Below are 22,776 nucleotides of genomic sequence, written 5' to 3'. Positions count from 1 at the left end.
GAAAGGGCATTGCGAATGCAAGAATCGATGCCTTGTTTCAACAACAACAACAACAAAAAAAAAAGAGCGCAGGAATCTATGTGCATGTGCACATGTTGAATTACAATGTATTGATCCCAAAAGCTCCTGTAGGCTGTAGCAGCAGTTCTGTATCCTGGCCCGAAGATGGCTTCACCAATTGAGGTCGCGAATCTGTTCATAACATCATTTGTTTGCGCACCCACTACTGTTGCGAACGAGGCTCGCGGTTCAGACTGGTGACTTGCTCCCGGTAAATCGGATGCTAGCTGTTACTGGCTTGCCGCTGCTCAACAAACTGACGAGAGTTTCTTGGGCGTCTGTTACTTGGCGTCGCGAGTTTCTCCTGTGGAGTTTGTTCCGTCGATCGTTACAGCAGCGACCGCGTCTACCAGCGACATAGAACCGTCCCATAGACGAGAAACGCCTGATCACGTCGAATTCCGTTCCATGGATGAGAAACGCCCAATCCCGTAGAATTCTTCCAGTTTCCTGCCTCAATCAGTCCGTCCTGCAGACCCCTAGCAATCATCTTTGCAATCGATCGGGGACTCCAGTGACCTGTAGATCGAGTGAAGATGAAGGAGAACTAGTGTGCTTCAACCTGCAGAAAGTGGAGATCAGATTCTTGATTGTGGCGTGGAGAGATTTTCTTTAGCAGAGGGCGTGGAGAGATCAATCGCCAGGTAAGTTTCCTCTTGAAGGCTGAACAATTTTCCTCAGGTACATTGGTTCCATATGTACCCTTTTCCTCTGTTCTTCTGCACCTAGGTCTGTGGAAAATGTTGGTCAGAACTCAGAACTGGGATCACTTTCTTTTGAAACTAGCCGGTTGATTCGCTTTGGGATTTGAAACTCTGCAAGTAGTTGCACTGGTGTTTTGGTCAGCAGCTGCCTGTTGCCAATGCTCCTTCAAGATATCGTACAGCTGCTGAAAGTCATCTCGTGATATTCTTGATCCATCGTCTTACCTGAATTCACCGGTATGCAGAAATGCTCGGCAAAAGGAAGAAGACGAGAGACGACGGGCGTCCCCTGGATACGGGGAAGCCCACGAGGCGTCCTCCCAACAAGTACGCCGCCGCCACCGCCATGCTCTCATCGGCCACGCCGCTCTTCTTGGGATACGGTAGGCATCAATCTCGTCCAGTTGTATGCTGAGTGGATTCGATCTCTTGTGGACTTCGAGTTGCTGATCTCCAATGGAATGGCGATCCTTCCCTGTACAACCCAAATTTGTTTCTGATGATTCATTTGCAGTGCCTGCATCTAATGATTCACGTGTGTTTCTGATGACGACCTCGCCGTTGTGTACTGCACGGCCGTGACGGCGCAGGGCAACCTGAGGCTCCTCGCGTGCGTCATCGCGCTCTCCTTGATCCTCGGCGCGATCGAGGCCGCGGGAGCGCAGCGAGTCATCGGCGACCGCCGCGCCGTCCTGCTCTCCGCCGCCGTGCTCTGCGCCGGCGCGCTGGCCCGGAGCCTCGCTGCCGGCTTCGCGGCCTTCACGGCTGGTGTCTTCGTCAACGGCGCCGGCATGGGCCTGGCGCTCGTGGTCGTGCCGGCCTACGCCGCCGAGCTCAGCCTGACCTCCGCGCGCGGCGTGCTCGCGTCGCACCCCGACGGCTTCGTGTACCTCGGCTGCATCCTCGGCTCGCTCTGCTACTCCATGGGATTCTCGAAGCTCTCGGCGCACGTCGCGTGGCGAGTGACCCAAGCCTCCGGCACGGCCGTTCCGGCGTTGCTCGGCGCTGCCGTCCTCCTCATGCCCGAGTCGCCCCGGTGGCTCGTGGCCCTGGATCGGGAAAGCAATGAGAACCGCCCAATTTGATATTATCTTAAACGAATCGCCCGTCATTATCACCCGAGAGTTAACACGTGCTTGCCGTAGAGCGTGCCACGTGTTATCCCACATCTAGAGACACGAATAACCGACACGTCATTCATTCAAAATAATACCAAATCCGGTAGTCCCGGTATGTGCTCCAACATACGCTTAGAATCAGCATATGCACATACCGTATACAATCGAATACATAGCCAACAATCCACAAAGAACAGTTATATAAAACCAGAGTTCGAGACTTAATATTACAAGTTCAATATAGGTGGGTTTAAGCTTCACTTTACAAGCCTTGGGCTCACGCGAGTCATATTAAACAGAGATTTAGAGCTTATTGAAAATACATGCTCTCCCGAAGCTCAGCTACGATAAAACTTACTTAAGATGATGATGCCTTGCTCAAGAACATCACCACAACAGCAACAGCCTACTCTTCCCCCGCATTAGGATCAGCGGGGTAGAAATTGCCGAACACCACTTCTGGCTCACCTGCAACTAGGTTTAGAAAGCACCCTGAGTACAAAAGGTACTCCGCAAGACTTACGCGATTAAATAAACAAGGATCATGCAAAGACTCAAGGAAAAGCTTTAAGTTTAAGTACTTATTGCATAATCATAAGCTGCCTAGACTATCACCTAGCAAACTTAATTAATCTTGCCCAACCCCCAGAATTTTAGTTGATTAAGAGAGTAACAAAATATACATAACAGATCCTCAACATGACATGAAACCAAAGCCAACAATACCGAAACTCTCTATGAAGAATTCGACGAACCAAGAGCTTGCTCATATCCGAGAGCGCGGCAATTCGAATTGATTAAATCCTTGCAAGGGTGTACTACTTTACCCACACGACGCGAGGACCATGCGACTCACCCAACCGATCACGCCGGGCAAAGGGGTACTCACGTCAACCGTTCCCAACCAGGCTCAACCGTTGAGGGTACGCCCAGCTTGCGCGTGGAGACTTAGTTCCACCGAGGACATCTCTAAATTTTCCTACACATAATTCCACTCGGGGGCCTGCTAAGCCTCCCTGCATAGCCCGTTGGCCACGCATCTGGGACCGGGCCCCAATGATCAAGTCAAAGAAGGTATTTGGCTCATCCGTTCCATTATATTGGATATGTGGTAGCACGGAAAGGTGCTCAAGGCCGATGGCATCAACTCGGTCCTTAATCGATCCAAGCGGACTATGCCCATGTGACTTCATTCTCGAGGCCCTACTATTCCGCTCAAATCTCGATACTACCAAACTCATACCACTAAACCAAACCGATGCGATCAAGGGTAGCCAGTAAGTGTGATCCTCCAGACTATTCCTGTCTAGTGAGCAAAAGAAGTACTCTAAGCCGGGCTAAGCATCTAGTCAGATTAAGTTATTACTGACTAACAAGTGACAAGGACATGGTTAACAATTCAAGGAAGATAATGCAGGAAATTATGTATAAGAATGCAATACATACATACTATATATAACCCCACATTACCCGGTGAGATAACTAGTTAAGTCAGATTTAATAGGAGTAAGGATTCATGCTTAGCTGCTTGCCTTGGATAGCTTCGGACTCAACCGCATACGGAACTCCAGGTTCAGGCTCGGCGGGCTCCACGGTTTCGTTCTCCGACGGTTCGGTCACTAAAATACATGAATGTGATGCAAGAGTTAAGAAATGAACTAAACAACAAGCATTAATCATGAAATAATTTGGGCATGCAGAGGACAATGCAAAGAACTCATGAAAATGGGTTTTGTAGCAAAAGCATTTTCCTATAAATAACCATAAATAGATCAATTTTCAGCTACCCTAAGCAAGATAAAACAGAAAAGGAATGCAAACTAAACTAAACAAATCCAAGAAAATTACCATAGAGACTAGGCAGGAACACAAGGCTAACAAAACTAGTTTTGCTAATTTCTCACTTTCCAGTAAAAAGTTCTATAATAAACCATATTTTGGACAGCAAGCACGAAATCGAAATAAAACCCTAACCAACAGCAAGGAATCATGTGAACAAGTTGCACCACTGAAAACTACACCTCACAAGGAGTCTAACAAAATTTGGTTTGATATTTTTCGAGCAGTACACAAATAACCAAGCATTAAACTCACTTTTGCAAGATAAAACTATAGATAAATCTACAACAAAGTAACATGCAAAACAATATTTTTCTTGAGTAGATCTCAGCTAGAGGAATCTAACAAAACAAGTTTCATGATTTTTGGAGCTAGACATGAATTTCTACAAATTTTGCAAGCTTGCAGGAAAATAAAACCCTAGAAAACCTAACAAAAATTGCTAGGTACACCCCCCAGCCGGCCAGTCCAGGCGCCGACAGGCGGGGCCCACGGGCCAGCTGCCCACCAGACCGGGTCAAGGCAAGGCCAGCGGCCTTGACCCGCCCGGGAGCGCGGCCACGGCACACGCGCGGCGACGGCGGCGGCGGCGCGGCGAAGCAGGGCCAGAGCGGGCCGGGGAAGGTTTGCACGACGAAGCAGAGGTGGCGGCGCGGCTCACCAGTGGCGGAGCGGGCGAGGAGCGGTGGCGGAGGAGCGGCGCGACGAGCAAAGGCGGCGGCGGGCGGAGGCGCTCGTCGCCGGCCCTGAAGGAAGGGAGAGAGGGCCGGGTGAGGGCCAAAATCGGAGGATGACGGTGCAAGGGAGCTCCCCAAGCGAGGAATCGTGGCGGCTCTCACGGGAGCCGGTGAATCGGCGGTGAGGACGGAGCTCGGCGGCGGCGGCAATGGAGAAGGGGGATCGGGCTAGGGTTAGGGTTGGAGGGGAACGTGGTCGGGGCCGGCTCTTGAGGCGATGAGAGGAGGGAGGGGTTGGCACGGCTCGCGAGGATGGCCGGCACGTGGCACGAAAGCCGAGGACGGCCGGCGGCGGGGCGACGCGTGCGGCGCGGCGCGGAACAGAGCAGGGGAAGGAGAGTGAGGGGCTGACAGGTGGGTCCGGCGGCAAATTTTCATTTTCTTTTGTTTTTTTTCGGGCTGTGACAACTCTCCCCCCTTAAGAAAATCTCGTCCCGAGATTTAGGTAGCCAAGAGGGGAAGGATAAAACTCGGACTAGGTTGAGGCCATATTCACCTAGACAAGATAAACATCTAAGAGATGATGCATAAAGACAGGGATGATGTGGTATGAGACATTCCTAGGTTTTCTTGATGGTGACTGTGTACACATATATAACATCTAGAACTATGAACTTCATCAAGAAAGCAGGGTGGTGTAGGGAGAAAACTTACTCATCGGAAAAGAAAACTGGGTATTCTTGACGTAACCGATCCTCACGCTCCCACGTGGCTTCATCTTCGGAATGATTACTCCATTGAACCTTCACAAACTTCACCATGTTACGCTTCACCTTTCTTTCATCTCGATCAAGAATGGCTATTGGGTGTTCTTCGTAGGTAAGACCCGGTTGAAGATCAAGTGACTCAAGGTCGACGGCGTCAGCTGGAACACGATGGCACTGCTTCAATTGGGAAATATGAAAGACATTGTGCACTGCGGAGAGTCCATCGTACAGGCGTTCTTGCTTCTTGGCATCGGTAGCCACTTCTTCAGGTGCATATTGGGAGAGGGTGTTGAAGGCATTAACATAGGCCATCACATCATGACTTCCTTGAGTGAGATTCAGAAATTCCTTCTTCTTGATGTCCATGATACCCTTGGGAATATGGAAGGAGCGAAAAGCTGTGCGGAACTCCTCCCATGTGAAGCGGTAGTTGGCAGGGTGAGATGCCTTGAAGTTCCGCCACCAAGCCCCAGGGGCATCCTGAAGCTGATGAGCAGCAAAAAGAACCTTCTCATGGGGCTCACACTCAATAAGACCAAGCTTCTCTTCAATGACATTGAGCCAGAAATCCGCATCAAGAGGATCTTTGGAGCCACGGAAGATGGGTGGGTTGGTGCGGAAGAAATCCCCAAACCTGTTCACTTGAGGCTCAGCTCTTGGTCCATTATTGCCGACATTGCCCAACTGATTGACTAGGTGTGCCATGAGTTCAGTTTGTCGGGCCAGGACGTCCGCGAGATTTGGGTGAACTGGAGGATTAGGAAGGGGATCCTCGTTGTTGCGGTGGTTATTGCCACCCGAACCACTGGCACCATCCCTTTCAGTTCCTGAACGCAACACCATCCTGTTAATAAACAAAACGGTTGGCGGTCAGGAATAAAAGATAGAGAATGATACTCAAAGGCAGGGTGGAAAAACAATGTGTAGATAAAAATCTAACACACGAACAACACCGGAGTAGCAACTCTAAGAGATAGAGCAGATTTGGTCCACTAAGATTAGCAAGAACGAGATCAGCGAAAACTAGACCACGACACACCAGATTAGTTAGATGCAGGTTTGAAAACCAAAAGAAAGTATGCATGCATGCGAGGTATGAATGCAACATGACGTCTCCTCACATCGCGAGCACGCCTTAACATTCTAACACTCACTTTCGGCCCAACACAACCGTATTGTCCAGCAGCGCTACAACCCTCCTACTAGCGCTCAGGGCAATGGGTGATTCCCACCCTCTCAACTCCGGTAAAAGGCTCAAAAGGTTTCCAACAGGTGAAAGGGTTTTCCTACGCTCCCGCTACTCATGCAGACAAGAGAGATTAAGCACATCTTAATTAAACAAGTGAAGCAGTAAAGAAGAATTAGCTCTAAGACGAAGGAAGAAGGATAGCAATCAGCCTTAAGTTCAAAGTTTTAGCGAAAGGAAACATTAGTGCAAGTGATCAAATTTTATTTTACTCTCAACCCGCTAAACAAATTTTAGATTCACTTCATGGAAACTCGGCTCTGATACCCGTTGTGAGAACCGCCCAATTTGATACTATTTTAAACGAACCGCCAGTCATTATCACCCAGATGAGTGTTAACACGTGCTTGCCGTAGAGCGTGCCACGTGTTATCCCACATCTAGAGACACGAATAACCGACACGTCATTCATTCAAAATAATACCAAATCCGGTAGTCCCGGTATGTGCTCCAACATACGCCCAGAATCAGCATATGCACATACCGTATACAATCAAATACATAGCCAACAATCCACAAAGAGCAGTTATATAAAACCAGAGTTCGAGACTTAATATTACAAGTTCAATATAGGTAGGTTTCAAGCTTCACTTTACAAGCCTTGGGCTCACGCGAGTCATATTAAACAGAGATTTAGAGCTTATTGAAAATACATGCTCTCCCAAAACTCAGCTACGATAAAACTTACTTAAGATGATGATGCCTTGCTCAAGGACATCACCACAGCAGCAACAGCCTACTCTTCCCCCGCATTAGGATCAGCGAGGTAGAAATGGCCGAACACCACTTCTGGCTCACCTGCAACTAGGTTTAGAAAGCACCCTGAGTACAAAAGGTACTCCGCAAGACTTACGCGATTAAATAAACAAGGATCATGCAAAGACTCAAGGAAAAGCTTTAAGTTTAAGTACTTATTGCATAATCATAAGCTGCCTAGACTATCACCTAACAAACTTAATTAATCTTGCCCAACCCCCAGAATTTTAGTTGATTAAGAGAGTAACACAATATACATAACAGATCCTCAACATGACATGAAACCAAAGCCAACAATACCGAAACTCTCTATGAAGAATTCGACGAACCAAAAGCTTGCTCATATCCGAGAGCGCGGCAATTCGAATTGATTAAATCCTTGCAAGGGTGTACTACTTTACCCACACGACGCGAGGACCATGCGACTCACCCAACCGATCACGCCGGGCAAGGGGGTACTCACGTCAATCGTTCCCAACCAGGCTCAACCGTTGAGGGTACGCCCAGCTTGCGCGTGGAGACTTAGTTCCACCGAGGACATCTCTAAATTTTCCTACACATAATTCCACTCGGGGACCTGCTAAGCCTCCCTGCATAGCCCGTTGGCCACGCATCTGGGACCGGGCCCCAATGATCAAGTCAAAGAAGGTATTTGACTCATCCGTTCCATTATATTGGATATGTGGTAGCACGGAAAGGTGCTCAAGGCCGATGGCATCAACTCGGTCCTTAATCGATCCAAGCGGACTATGCCCATGTGACTTCATTCTCGAGGCCCTACTATTCCGCTCGAATCTCGATACTACCAAACTCATACCACTAAACCAAACCGATGCGATCAAGGGTAGCCAGTAAGTGTGATCCTCCAGACTATTCCTGTCTAGTGAGCAAAAGAAGTACTCTAAGCCGGGCTAAGCATCTAGTCAGATTAAGTTATTACTGACTAACAAGTGACAAGGACATGGTTAACAATTCAAGGAAGATAATGCAGGAAATTAGGTATAAGAATGCAATACATACATACTATATATAACCCCACATTACCCGGTGAGATAACTAGTTAAGTCAGATTTAATAGGAGCAAGGATTCATGCTTAGCTGCTTGCCTTGGATAGCTTCGGACTCGACCACGTACGGAACTCCAGGTTCAGGCTCGACGGGTTCGGCGGGCTCCACGGGTTCGTTCTCCGACGGTTCGGTCACTAAAATGCATGAATGTGATGCAAGAGTTAATAAATAAACTAAACAACAAGAATTAATCATGAAATAATTTGGGCATGCAGAGGACAATGCAAAGAACTCACGAAAATGGGTTTTGCAGCAAAATCATTTTCCTATAAATAACCATAAATAGATCAATTTTCAGCTACCCTAAGCAAGATAAAACAGAAAAGGAATACAAACTGAACTAAACAAATCCAAGAAAATTATAATAGAGTCTAGGCAAGAACACAAGGCTAACAAAACTGGTATTGCTAATTTATCACTTTCCAGTAAAAAGTTCTATAATAAACCATATTTTGGACAGCAAGCACGAAATCGAAATAAAACCCTAACCAACAGCAAGGAATCATGTGAACAAGTTGCACCACTGAAAACTACACCTCACAAGGAGTCTAAAAAAATTTGGTTTGACATTTTTCGAGCAGTACACAAATAACCAAGCATTAAACTCACTTTTGCAAGATAAAACTATAGATAAATATACAACAAAGTAACATGCAAAACAATATTTTTCTTGAGTAGATCTCAGCTAGAGGAATCTAACAAAATAAGTTTCATGATTTTTGGAGCTAGACATGAATTTCTACAAATTTTGCAAGCTTGCAGGAAAATAAAACCCTAGAAAACCTAACAAAAATTGCTAGGTACACCCCCCAGCCGGCCAGCCCAGGCGCCGACAGGTGGGGCCCACGGGCCAGCTGCCCACCAGGCCGGGTCAAGGCAAGGCCAGCGGCCTTGACCCGCCCGGGAGCGCGGCCACGGCACACGCGCGGCGCGACGCGCGCGCGCACGCGCGGCGACGGCGGCGGCGGCGCGAGGCGGCACGACGAAGCAGGGCCAGAGCGGGCCGGGGAAGGTGCGCACGACGAAGCAGAGGTGGCGGCGCGGCTCACCAGCGGCGGAGCGGGCGAGGAGCGGCGGCGGAGGAGCGGCGCGACGAGCAGAGGCGGCGGCGGGCGGAGGCGCTCGTCGCCGGCCCTGCAGGAAGGGAGAGAGGGCCGGGTGAGGGCCAAAATCGGAGGATGACGGCGCAAGGGAGCTCCCCAAGCGAGGAATCGCGGCGGCGCTCACGGGAGCCGGTGAATCGGCGGCGAGGACGGAGCTCGGCGGCGGCGGCAATGGAGAAGGGGGATCGGGCTAGGGTTAGGGTTGGAGGGGAACGTGGTCGGGGCCGGCTCTTGAGGCGATGAGAGGAGGGAGGGGTTGGCACGGCTCGCGAGGATGGCCGGCACGTGGCACAAAAGCCGAGGACGGCCGGCGGCGGGGCGACGCGTGCGGCGCGGCGCGGAACAGAGCAGGGGAAGGAGAGTGAGGGGCTGACAGGTGGGTCCGGCGGCGAATTTTCATTTTCTTTTGTTTTTTTTTCGGGCTGTGACAAGCAGGGCCCCGCGCGTGTTGTCCAGAACGTCGGCGACACTGGAGGAGGCCGAGCTGCGCTTGCTCGAGATAAAATACGAGCTCGGCAAACACCACGACGACGACGGATCTTTCGACGAGCCGCCCGTGGCAATGTCCGCGACGCGCGGCCGGTGGAGGGAGGAGTTGGGGATATTGCGGGAGCTAGTGGCGCGGCCGACGGAGCCGCTCCACCGCGCTTGTCGCCAAGGTCTTCCAGCAGGCGTCCGGCATCGGGTCCATCCTCCAGTGCGTGCAGCGCGCGTTCCGCGACGCCGGCGCGCAGACGCCGAGGGCGCTGGCGGTGTTCGGGTTCGTGGTCGTGATGTCCTTCCCCGTGTCGCTCGTGCTCGTGGAGCTCTGCTGGCTGCTGGTGAGGGCGCTCGGCAGCGGCTTGCGGCGGCGCGCGCCGTCGCACGCGGCGCACCGCACCGGCCCAGCCAGCCATGCCGGCTTGAGCGTGACCCGGCGGCAGGAGCAGCAGAAGTGGGCGAGGGGGCTGTCGGCCACCATGCTGCTCTCGCTGATGGCGCTGGTGTGGATCGCGCTCGGGCCGGCGCCGTGGGCGGACGCGCCGTCGCGCGGGTGCCCGCGGTGGCTGCGGGCGGCGGCGGCGGCGGCGAGCAAGGCTGTCAGCTCGGCGATCTTGTCGAGCTTCGGGAGGGTTTACCGGGTCTCCGCGGTGTACGGAAACCTGATCATGTGCCATTCGGTCATCGTGGTCTTCATGTTCGCATGCGGTCGTCTTCTTGGCTCGAAGGTGAGGGGAGAGTCCTGAATCAGTTTAAGGTTCATGGTTGGTTTTGGTTAGGTTAATCCGAATCGCGTGAGTGATTGATACATTGTATTAGCGTGTCTAAACTGCACAAGCATTTTTCAACGCATTCGTCGCGTGCTCATATCAGAAGATCCGTCCGTGACCATGACTGTGAGTGAGTGTTTCTCAATTCTATCGGAGTCGTTCTCAGGGTGACGACTGACGAGTGACGACACAGCGTAGCCCGACGATGTTTTCAACGTGAACGAGAAGTCATAGTAGTTCCAGCCCATACGAAAGAATCTGTACACAAATCCTTAATTAAATTGTCACATTGCTTAGGTTCCTCGATCACCCATCAAGTGTGGGGATTTTTAAATTTGTCCCAAATTTGATTCGATCCGTTAGTCAATCAATACTCCACGATTTCAGAACTTGTTTGCACGCACAAGCTACGCCCAAATTAAAAATGGCTCTCCTCCCAGATCTTCTGATATGACTGAAAATTTTAGAAACCTTGTACTAAATCATCCGACGATCAGTACGGTTTCCAGATAGGCGGCAACGCTCAAAGCAGAAAGCAACGATGGCTTCGGCCGTCGAGCCCAAGAAGAAGAGCAACGTCACGTATGCCTTCGTCTGCTCCATCCTCGCCTCCATGGCCTCCATCATCCTCGGATACGGTACACGATTCACCTCACGTTAGCCATCTAATCGTTCTTCTCCTCTCCACATGGGTCACAAACCTCTGTGCACTGTTGGGATCCGAAGACATCGGGGTGATGAGTGGGGCGGCGCTGTACATCAAGAAGGACCTGAAGCACGGACGTGCAGCTGGAGATCCTCATGGGCATCCTCAACTTCTACTCCCTCATCGGCTCCTTCGCGGCGGGGCGGACGTCCGACTGGATCGGCCGCCGCTTCACCGTCGTCGTCGCGGCCGCGTTCTTCTTCTCCGGCGCCTTGCTCATGGGCCTCGCCGGCGACTACGCCACGCTGATGCTCGGCCGCTTCGTGGCCGGCGTCGGCGTGGGCTACGGGCTGATGATCGCGCCCGTGTACACCGCCGAGGTGTCCCCGGCATCGGCCCGCGGCTTCCTGACCTCCTTCTCGGAGGTGTTCATCAACATCGGCATCCTCCTCGGCTACGTCTCCAACTACGCCTTCGCCCGCCTGCCGCTCCACCTCGGCTGGCGCGTCATGCTCGGCATCGGCGCGGCGCCGTCCGTCTTGCTCGCGCTCATGGTGTCTGGCATGCCCGAGTCGCCCCGCTGGCTCGTCATGAAGGGCCGCCTCGCGGACGCCAGGGTCGTCCTGGACAGGATCGCCGAGACGCCGGGGGAGGCCGCGGCGCGCCTGGCTGACATCAAGGCCGCCGCCAGCATCCCCGACGACGCGGACGGCGACGTGGTCCCCGTGCCCAAGCGGAGAAGCGGCGAGGAGAAGCAGGTCTGGAAGGAGCTGATACTGTCCCCGACCCCGACCGTGCGGCGCATCCTGCTCGCGACGCTCGGCCTCCAGTTCTTCCAGCAGGCGTCAGGCGTCGACTCCGTCGTGCTCTACAGCCCGCGCGTGTTCCAGAGCGCGGGCATCGCCGACGACGACCAGCTCCTCGCCACCACCTGCGCCGTGGGCGTCACCAAGACCGTCATCATCTTGCTGGCCGCGATCCTCCTCGACCGGGTCGGCAGGCGGCCGCTGATGCTGACCAGCTCGGGCGGCATGGTCGCCTCGCTCGTGGGCCTCGCCACGGGGCTCACCGTCGTGGGCCGGCACCCGGACGCCAAGGTCCCCTGGGCCGTGGGCCTGTGCGTCACGTCGACGCTTGCGTTCGTGTCGTTCTTCTCGGTCGGCCTCGGGCCCATGACGGCGGTGTACACCTCGGAGATCTTCCCGCTGCGGGTGCGCGCGCTGGGCTACGCGGTCGGCGTGGCGTGCAACCACGTGACCAGCGGCGTCGTCTCCATGACCTTCCTGTCGCTGTCCAGCGCCATCACCATCGGCGGCAGCTTCTTCCTCTACGCCGGCATCGTCACTCTCTCGTGGGTGTTCTTCTTCACCTGCCTCCCGGAGACGCGCGGCCGGACACTGGAGGAGATGGCCGAGCTGTTCGGAACCACAGCAGCTGCGGGCACCGACGCAGAAGACGCCGCCCGCCGTGAGACGGACAGCAGCAGCTCGAGACTCCTGGGATGAGGCTCGACTGCATGATGTAATATGTCGCTCCTCAACTTCAGATTAAAGAGCTTGATAGTCTTATATTTTAGAAAATTCTGCAGTAGTGTTTTTTATCAGCTAATTAATTACGATAATATACCACTCTACTTTATTTCTCCTTTCAAATTATTTACATATAATGTCATTCTTAAGTTTTTTAAGTCTTGGCTAAAGTTTAGCTCATCTCATTAACACTCCTATTTGGATGGACTATTGACAAAATTTAGCACTTTTGAACATTAGTATTTGGATCCAAACACCCTGCTACTCCCTCTATCCCGCAAAGACTGTTCGTTTAGCCTTTAAATTTTATATCCCACAAAGACTGTTCGTTTAGATTGTAGACTATAGTAAAGTCCATCTAATTAAATCAGTATCAAATACTAAGAAATAATTGTATTGAGAAGGGCATTGAGCCAATCAAATGTTTAAGTTGATATTATTTTTCTGGTTTCAGTGCATTTGTATTTATTGAGGATCTAAGAAACCAAATAAATAGTGTGGTCTTCAATGACAACTGCTATAGATAATGGAGGTAATATGAACATTTTACACCGCTAGTAATATATCTGAAATTTCTAAACGAATAATCTTTGTGGTACGGAGGGAGTATGTCATTCCCCACCCCATGATGGCATTGGCATCCACTTCGAGAAGCTACGTTTTTTAATTCTGAATTTTATGTTCAGAGAGCTCTACAGATTTGTGATGTCCATTGAGGCTAGCCAGGCAACCGCTGGTTATTAGGAGAATGAAAAAAAAACTAGACAACCCATAATCAGCCCCGAAATCATAATATACTTTTACAACCCGAAATCTTTTTCTGATCTTGGCATCAGGCCATATTTATAAAATTACAATTTCTTCTCACATTGATCAAAGTGATTCATGTGGTTAGTTAATTATTGGATACAAACCTTTGCATCAGACCAAACAGTAGACGGTACGTGCGTCCAACTAGGTTTCCAGCGAAGTTTTTTTCAACAAGGAAAAAGTCTTCACCTCCCAAACTAACGCAAAAGTTTATTTTCCCCCTCAACTATAAAATCAGATATAGTGGCTCTCTCATCTCTTCAAAACCGGACACATGACCTCCCTAGTGGTTTCCTTTAGTGTTTTTTCTATTTTTCTTCTATATTTATTTTGGTTGAATATTTAAAAATTATAGTAATTATTAAATATAAAATTTCATTTTGCTGATTTCTACATGAGTAGATCTATGCGCGAACATGTGATATGGTATATATACTTTAGCACAAAATTTTTGTTGAAGCTTTAAATCTATAGTTTTTGGTAACTAATTTGTAGCTAGAGATTCAACTATTCAGTTACGGTGAAATTTTTATAGTGGATTAATTATTTGAAGAGATTATTTCGTTCTTGCCCCTATTTTAAACTCCAATTGCGATTTTACCCTCATTTTCTTTTACTTTGTGTTTTTACTCCTATTTCATCGTGAAGCCTCCGTTTACCCCTAGAATTCACTCTGTTAGCTGCAGCCAAGATGTAGTGATTTTTTTTAAAAAAATAAAAAACCCTGAAAAGACAAAACTGCCCTCTATCCTCTTATCCCTTGTCTCCTCTACCTGGGGGCTAGCCCTGAGTCGTTCCTTCTCTCCCCGATATTTGACAAAACCCTAGCTTCTCTCCTGTGATTCCCATCGGCTAGGTAGCGGCGGCGGCACAGGGCGGCCCAGAGGCTAGGCGCGACTTGTGTGTCGCACGGGACAGGGTTATAGTTTCCCATTTGGCACGAAGCCCGTGGGCCGGACCGAAGCACGAAATTTTGGCCCGGCATAGCACGAAATTAAACATGCCTGGGCCACTCCCTCGGCATGTGGGCCGGCCCGGCATGGCACGATTAGCCTCCAGCCCGACGAGGCACGTGGGCCGGCCCGAAGCACGACGGCCTGCCAGGCCCGCCGGCCCGAGCCGCGGCCCGTATTTAAGGGAGGGGGCGGCAGGGGGCTCCCAAACCCTAGCCACATCCCCCGCCTCCTCCGCCTCCCCCGCTCAGCGGCGGCTCTAATGGGCCGCAGGCGACGCAAACCCTAGCCTCCTCCGCCTCTCCTCGCCTAGATCCGGTGGCCCCCTCCCTGCTCCTCCACCTCTGCTCGCCGGATCTGGCTTCTCGGTCGTGGTCCTCCTCGCCTCCCACACTACGGCTCAGACTCCTCGGCTCCTCTGTTCACCGCCGGATGTAGCTCCTCGGCTCCTCGCCTCACGCGCCGCCGGATCCGACGCCGGCCCGGCACGAGCACCTTCTCCGGTCTGGTTGCCTCCTCTGCTCGCCGGCCTCCGGTGCTCCTCTGGTCGCCATCAGATATACTCCCCCTCTCCTTGTTTTGTTGCTTTTCGACCTTCTTCGCCTTCCTCTTCTGTCTTCTCCAATCCCCATCTCCCTTTGCTACTCTCCGGTGAGGTCGTCGACGGCAACTCCGGTACTCCGGCCAAAGGTAAGTCCGGTTTCCCCTCCTGCTCGCCATCTTTTTTTTTGGATTCATTACTGACTTGGTTTCTCTTTTTTCTTGGCTTCACTTCCTTTGTCCACAGGCCGTTGAGGGACCGGAGGCCAGCGATGGCTGACGGCGACGACCCTACGTCCTACAATTATGAGTTGCGGGCGATGGGTCTTCGTGGAGATGATGAGGACGACCTGGGTGCGGATGCAGAGGAGTTGCTTGGCAGCAATGCTGCCATCGACCTCGATGCAGACGCCCCTGCACATCCTCAGGGGCAGGCTTCTCGGACGTCCGGGTCTGAGAGCGTGAGCAATGGCAGGAAGAGGAGGGCTTCCACCTCTAAGGTTTGGAAAGACTTCGATGCGATCTTAGAGGTAATCAATGGTAAGGAAGTTCGAACTGGTGCTAAATGTAAGCATTGCAAGAAAGATTTCAGTGGTAAATCGACTGGTGGTACTACATTGCTGTTAATGTAAGACCTCGCAAGTTTCAATTGGATATGGATGTGAGATGGAATTCTACTTATCTTTTGTTAAAACATCTCCTGCCCCATAAGGCCACATTCTCTGTTTTCATCACTACTCAGCATCCTTTGATTGATGGCCAGCCACTCTTGACAGAACAACACTGGTATGTTGCTAAAAAAATATTTGAATTCCTTCAACAGTTCTATGATTCCACTGTTTTTCTGTCTAGTGTTTATTACCCCACAACTCCATTAATATTGCATCATATTATTGATATAGCTGGCCATCTAAACTATTATGAAAATGATGGAGACTTAAGATTAGTTGTGGTTCCCATGAAAGATAAGTTTTTACAATACTGGTGTGACATACCTATGCTCTACTCCTTTGCATTTATATTGGATCCTAGGGCTAAGATGAAAGGTTTCTACAAACTTCTCGTACATCTATCTCGGCTTAATGGTAATGATTACTCATGCTACTTGACTGAGATAAGAGCTGAATTGTCAGTTATTTTTGCTAAGTATGATGACAAATTTGGTGGTGCAAGGTTGCAAAGGGGTTCCCAACCAGGCCCTACAGGTAAGAAAAAGACTGTTTGGGGTAAGATCTATAGTGATGATCCTTCTTATTCTAGTACTAGCAGTGGTAGTGGTATTTCTGGTCTTGGTTCTGGTATTGGTTCTACTTCCTTCTTGCATAGGAGGTCATCTGCTAGTGCTTTGATGCAAGCTGCAACTTCTGCTGCTTCTCTAGCTGCTACTTCTGAACTGTCTGCCTACCTGGATTCTGATATAGTTAACCAGTTTGATGATGATTTCGACATCTTGCACTAGTGGCATGAGCATAAGCTATCATATCCTGTTCTTTCTAGCCTAGCTAGAGATGTTATGACTGTGCCTGTTTCTACAATATCATCAGAGTCTGCTTTTAGTACAACTGGCTAGATCATCGAGGAGCGGGGACGACGTTTGGGCCCTGAGACGGTGGAGATGCTGGCTCTGGTGAAGGATTGGGAGCAAGGAGATGCAAGACTTCAGCACGCCATAGAGGATGAAGAACTTGAAGAGTCTTTTGAAAACTTGTATCTTGATGAAGCTGAATCTGTGTAGTGTGTGTGCCTGTGTGGTATGGACATGTGGTCCAAACTTGAACTTAATTAGAACTGTTATGTAATTGAACAATTTGGAGCTGGCTGTACTCTTTTCCTTTGTAGGGTTTTATCCTCACGAGGTGTGGGGTTTTACCTACAAAAGTTTTTAACGAGGTAGCAAATAAAACAGCTCAAGTTAATCTTTAATCTTCTCTGTCGGTGTGTTTGTGTGAATGTTTGAATGTTTATATTCGAATGTGTGAAAGTTTCAAATTTGTTGTTGTGAATTTTGATTAGATGATGAAATTATGAGTTGTTGGAGTTGTGACAAGGTTGGTGTAACACCTTAGGTGTTTAAAAAATAATAATAATAATTAGTAAGGTCATTAACCATGTCATCATGCATAATCATTAAGAGTAGATAATGCATTTCCGGTATTGTCTACAAATGCATGTGTATATACGTATATGTATATGTGCATATGTGCAAGTGTACACGTGCAGTGACATATACATTGCTTTAATTTTCAAATCAATCCACTCGTGCCTATGAAATTGAGTAGGGACCTTTCCCTTATCTTAATTAACAAATGACTAGTTGGAATTTAGGGGAGAAAACAAAATTTTGCACATGAAATGATAAGTCATTCGAATCACGGTTTTTGGAAATTCAAAATAATTTTTAAACTATAACTCGAATGAAATTTTGCCCGACACGAAAGTTGTAAATCTTTGAATTTCCTACAACTTTGATGTTCACCGTTTTTGGAGTTTCAATACAAAAATTTGAATCATTTTGAGTCAAACTTCGGTTGACCCTCCTCCCTTCTCTTTCTTCCTTCTCTCTCCCTCCTTTGTTCTTTCTCTGGCGCCACGGCAGGGTGGGCAGCGAAGCCCCGCTGCTCGTGCGACGCCGCCTGCTGCCGCACGCCTGGCCACCACGCGCCATAGGAGAACGATGAGGAAGTGATGACAACCAGGCGCTGCCGAACGCCCGTACGCCGTTGACAAAGGGGTGGAGCAGAGTAGCCTGCCGCCGCCGCTCGTCAACGCCGCCAACTCTCCTCGCTGTGCTTCCACTCATGGCTTCCTGCCGGGCACGCCAACTCGCCCCATCTTGTCGCCGCTGTGGTGCCCCAACCCTCTTCGCTGCGCTCCTGACCCGACCATTACTGCTGCTCTGCGAAAACGCCATCGCGACGCCGCTCGCCGCACGCGCCTGCCCTTACCACTCCCTGCACCGCGCCTCTCTCTTTAACTCACCGAGCCCCGTTGCTTCGAGGCAAAGCCTCCTTGCCTCACCTCTCCACTCCTTTCCCTTTCCCCAGAGCCGAGCCGAGCTTTTCCCTGCGCCAGGGAGCTCACCGCCGCGCCATGGCCGCCGCCCTCGTAGGCCGCCGCCGAGCCCCCTCCTCCGCCCTACCTCGCCCCCAATAGACCCGCCCACGAGCTTCCCTTCTCCCCGACCCGAGCCCGCCTCCCCGGGGCCGCCAGAGCGGCGCCGCCGCCGTCCGCCACCGGCCGCTGACCCTGCTCCACGCCGGCGAGCCGCCTCCGGCCACCCCGAGACCAACCCGAGCCGCCCAAGGGTAGAGCTCGCCTCCCTCTTGCCTTTCCCCCACCTAGCCCTCGCCGCCGGTGAGCTCCTCGCCGGGATTTCGGCCGCCCGCCGCCTCCTCTGTTCCAACTCCAGCCAGGGGCCTCTCTGCAATTTGTTTTAATCTTCTAGGGGCCCAACTGCAAAGTTCCGTTTTCTTTTTATTTTATTTTGAAAAACAGCAAACTTGTAAAATCAATAGTAAATCATAGAAAAATCGTAAAAATGCAAACTAAACTTTTCTGGAATCATTGTGACTAGATCTACAACTTTTGTTACATGCACTTTTTTATTTGCTCACTAGTTTTTGCTTTATTTCAAATACAAAGAATAGATAGCTTTTATTGTATCTCAAGTTATATGCATGTTCTGGTTCTGATTTTTGGACAGTGTTGTATTACCAAATAGTATGGCTCTGTGTAAAAATGTCATGACCATAGGAGAAATCTAGCTATTGATTTTAATAGATCTTGATTTATGCCTAGTTTAAATAGTTTTATTTATCCAAGTTGTTCTGATATGATTCAGGAGCTGAAACTTTTACAGTTACTCTATTGGAATGCATGTATTCTTTATAAAAAGGTTGGAAATTTTTAGTTAAGTCAAACTGGTCCAAATAATTTATGGTAGGAAGAAATATACTAAATCATGAAAAATAGTTCCTCTGTCTGGAAAAATCTAATATTTTTACTACAGTCTTTACTTAAATTGGGAACCATTACTGTGAATTTTGAGACTTAGAATCTTGGTATAACAGTCTGTGGAATTTAGTTTTGATCCATGCAACTATATATGGTGCTATTTTTCATGCCTTGTGTAATGCTTAGTTAATTATGAAATTTTTATAGTAGCTTCATAATAGGATCATCAACCCGCAGTTTAAGTTTCATTAGCATTACTTGCATAGTTTGACCTATACAATTTATTTTTGTTTCTAGCAGTAGCTGCTTACTTTATTTTTTTTCATGGTTGTTATGCTACATGAAATTAGCTCAAAATTCTACAGTAGGCAAGTTAATCCGGTATGTACCTTGCATAAAAATTTTAGTACCATAAAGTATATATAACCCTAGTTATGGCTTTTTCATGTTGTTATAGTGTTAATTAAGGAAAATACCAGTTCTACGTGTCAAGAAAATGAAAAACAGCAAACTCCTAGTCCTTTTATGAATAAAATCATGTTAGATAGTACTCTATAAATGATTGCCCAATTAACATAAAATATTTTCCAACTTAACTTGAGTTGTGTTGGATTACAACTCTACAGTGAATTAAATTAAGTTTGTTACCATCACCACAACTCATGCATGTGCATTTCATATAGATTTGATTACTCTCGCCGATGGTACGTATGAGCTGGTGCCGGAGTCCGAGAGTGAGCAGCGTGAAGCTCAAGTGAATCTAACTGAAGCCACTGAAGACCCGAACCATGTTTCGGAAGAGCCCAAGGCTAGCTACGCTCAGGAAGGCAAGCCCCGGAGCATGTCCTATCTATTTTAAATTTATGCAACTGCTTATATTCCTATCTACTTGTGCATTTAAGTTTGTAGGAATTGTTTGGAACCCTAGTTGCATAATCTTAAGTACCTATGTTTGAATACTAGCATGTATAGGTCGCTAGTTGGCTATGCTAATGGTTCGGTAGAAGTCGAGTGATTTCCTGTCACTCGCGAAAATTATAGGAGTTGGATGTTTACTACACACTGCAATATAAGGTTTACGGGCGGGTTTGTTGTACTTGTGATACCCCGTCTGTTTAGTGAAAATGGATAAGGCCGCGGTGTGTGGTAGTGGTGGTTAAGCGTTTCAACGTACTAACCACATGCCGAGAAATATGGTAATCGGTAAACTTAAGTACCTGATCGGCCCGGGGAGTGGACTTTTCCCTCACCCTCTTGGAACGTTGTTTCTCATGCGGCCACATGCGGGTGCAAGCGTGGTCACGACCCGGCGTCGACCGTGGCGTGGGGCTCTTGTAGTCGAAGGGGGTGACCCTGATCCATAAGCCAGAAAGAAAGGGGAAATGTCGCGTGGGTGACTGGGTCCCCATGCGTGTGTGTTTGGTCTGCCTTGTAAGGTTAACAAATTCGATTCGAATCGTCCGACTCTCACGGATATTGAGACTGTTTAACCCTTTTGCCACATAGAGTAACAAGTAGAATGTAAATGATGAATCTGGTTGGATGATGAAAAATAATTTTTTTCTACCATGTATGCTATTGGATAGATGCTAATGTAGAATGGTTAAGTGAACTAGAACTTGAAAGCTAAAATCTGAAAATAAGGACTTACTCTTTATTGTTTTTCGGCAAAACCAAATCCCTCCAGCAAAAAGCCTTGCATGTCTAGTTAGAGGACTAAGTATATCCTAGTCGGGTAAGTCTGGCTGAGTATTAGTATACTCAGCCTTGCTTATGGCACAACTTTGTTTTCAGGTGATACGTTTGAAGATCAGATAGCTAGCTTGACTTGGCCGTGTACTTTACCTCTTGGTTGGTCGGTGGAGTGGGAAACGACTCCGGCCATTGATGACAATGCCGAGTGATGTCATGTACGGGCTTCATCATGACATCTTGTATCGTCATTTAGAACTCGCTCTATTTCCGCTGCAGTTGAACTCTGAACTACTTTCAATTTGAATTTCAGGTACCTTTCTGAGATTTTGAACTTGGTTTGTAATAATTAAGTTAAGACTCTATAATGTAATATATTTGTGAAATGTTGTACTCTCTGGACTCACCTTCGTGTGAGTTGCATGTAAGCTTTGGGTTCGATCGACGCTCAGATGGATTCTTCGGGACTTTACCCGACAGCACTGCCGGATTACTCCGTTTGAAGTGCGTGTTAGCCGGGATTACCTTTAGGGTGATGATTAGCGCACTTGAGCCGGATTAATTTGGGCGGTTTTGCCACAGTTGGCGTGCCGCGGGCCGGCACGGCACGCCGGGCCCGTTTAGGGCTTCGGGCTGCCCCGGCACGTGAAACAGGCCTACGGGCCGTGCTCGTGCTTGTGCCTTGGCACGTGGGCCGGCCCGGCCCGGCACGACTAGATAGTCGGGCCATCGTGTAGGGCCTAATCGGCCCGGGCCGAGTTGGGCCCGGGCCGTGCCGGGAGGCCCGAATGGCCAACTATAGGTAGGCTAGGGTGGCGCGCTCGCCCTCCCCAGGTGCTGCACTGGCCTGGTGCCGGTCAAGCTCGGGGGGCAGGCTCGAGGCCCAGGCGTGCAGGGCAGGGTCGAGGGGCAGGTGATGGGAAGGCACGTGCAGTGCGTGGGGCTAGCTCGAGCGGCTGGTGCGGGGCAGGCACGAGCGGCGCGCGGTGCAGGAGCGGGCGGCAGGCTCGGGCGGCGCTGAGTCCAGGGTTGAAAGGGAAAGGCCAGGCACTGCGTGTGAATTTGGTTCATTCAGGACTGCGTGTCACTTTCTCCACTTGTCGGAACTTGTGAGGAGTGAGTTTGCCGATCAATTAGGAACGCTAAGGGTTCTGGAATGCTGCGGGGGTCTCACTGTGCCGGGCCTGTGATGTGTCTTGGTCGTGTAGGCAAGGTATTCGACGATATGCCTGAAAGCCTCAGAGGTGAATGTCTGTGTTTTTTTGGTATACCGGTAATACCCCCTTAACATATCAGACCAGATGAAAGTTGGACGCCTCCTCTTCTCCTTGATCTGCTATGTTCTGCAAAACCGGTGCAAGATTTCGTGGAGAGGCTTTGATGTGCTGTTCCGTCTGTAACTTACTACTTTTCGTGTCTTTGTTTCCTTTGTTGTGCATGTTGACCCAGCACGGTATTCAAGTTAACAAGTTGCAACAGCAGTAAGCAAGAATCGAGAAAATGAGGGCAAAAATTGCTAGGAAAATAACAGGACAAATAACAGGGGTATATTTATAAAGTTTAAAAAAAGTAAGGGTAAAATTGTCTCCTTTGACACCGTTAAGTGCTGGTTACGGAGTAGGGGTAGAATGAAGTTTTGTTTCCAAATAGTAGGGGTACAAATGCAAAGTGAAAAAAAGTAAAATCACAATTGAGATTCAAAACAGGGGTAAGAACATAATTGCCCCTTATTATTTATTTGAACTGTAGTAAATTTTTTTTGCTCATTGGATCAATATATACCTAAGTTATAGTTACTGGTTTCTCTCAGTGGATTTTCTATTTTTCTTTTATATTTATTTCAGCTGAATTTTTGAAAATCATAATAAATTACAAAAAGAAACATGAAATGGAAAATAAATTTTGTTGGACTTGACGTGAGTAGATCTATGCAGTGAACATATGATATAGTATATTTTAATACAAAATTTTTGTTGTAGTTTTAGATGTATACTTTTTCATACTCTAGTCTAATCATTGCATGATTTAACTCTAGTAAAATTATCATACTCATTGGATCATGTA

General features: G+C 49.1%; 2 pseudogenes; both read left to right on the top strand.

The window, feature by feature from the left end:
* Positions 1–1,011: 1,011 nt before the first annotated feature.
* Positions 1,012–10,564, top strand: LOC120695567 (annotated as a pseudogene).
* Positions 10,565–10,922: 358 nt separating this feature from the next.
* LOC120696211 lies at positions 10,923–12,867 on the top strand (annotated as a pseudogene).
* The last annotated feature ends 9,909 nt before the right edge of the window (positions 12,868–22,776 follow it).

Source organism: Panicum virgatum, chromosome 2K (genome assembly GCF_016808335.1).
Source record: "Panicum virgatum strain AP13 chromosome 2K, P.virgatum_v5, whole genome shotgun sequence".
Lineage (NCBI taxonomy): Eukaryota > Viridiplantae > Streptophyta > Magnoliopsida > Poales > Poaceae > Panicum > Panicum virgatum.
Note: the sequence above shows the minus strand (reverse complement) of the source record. Positions and strands in the feature narration are given on the sequence as shown.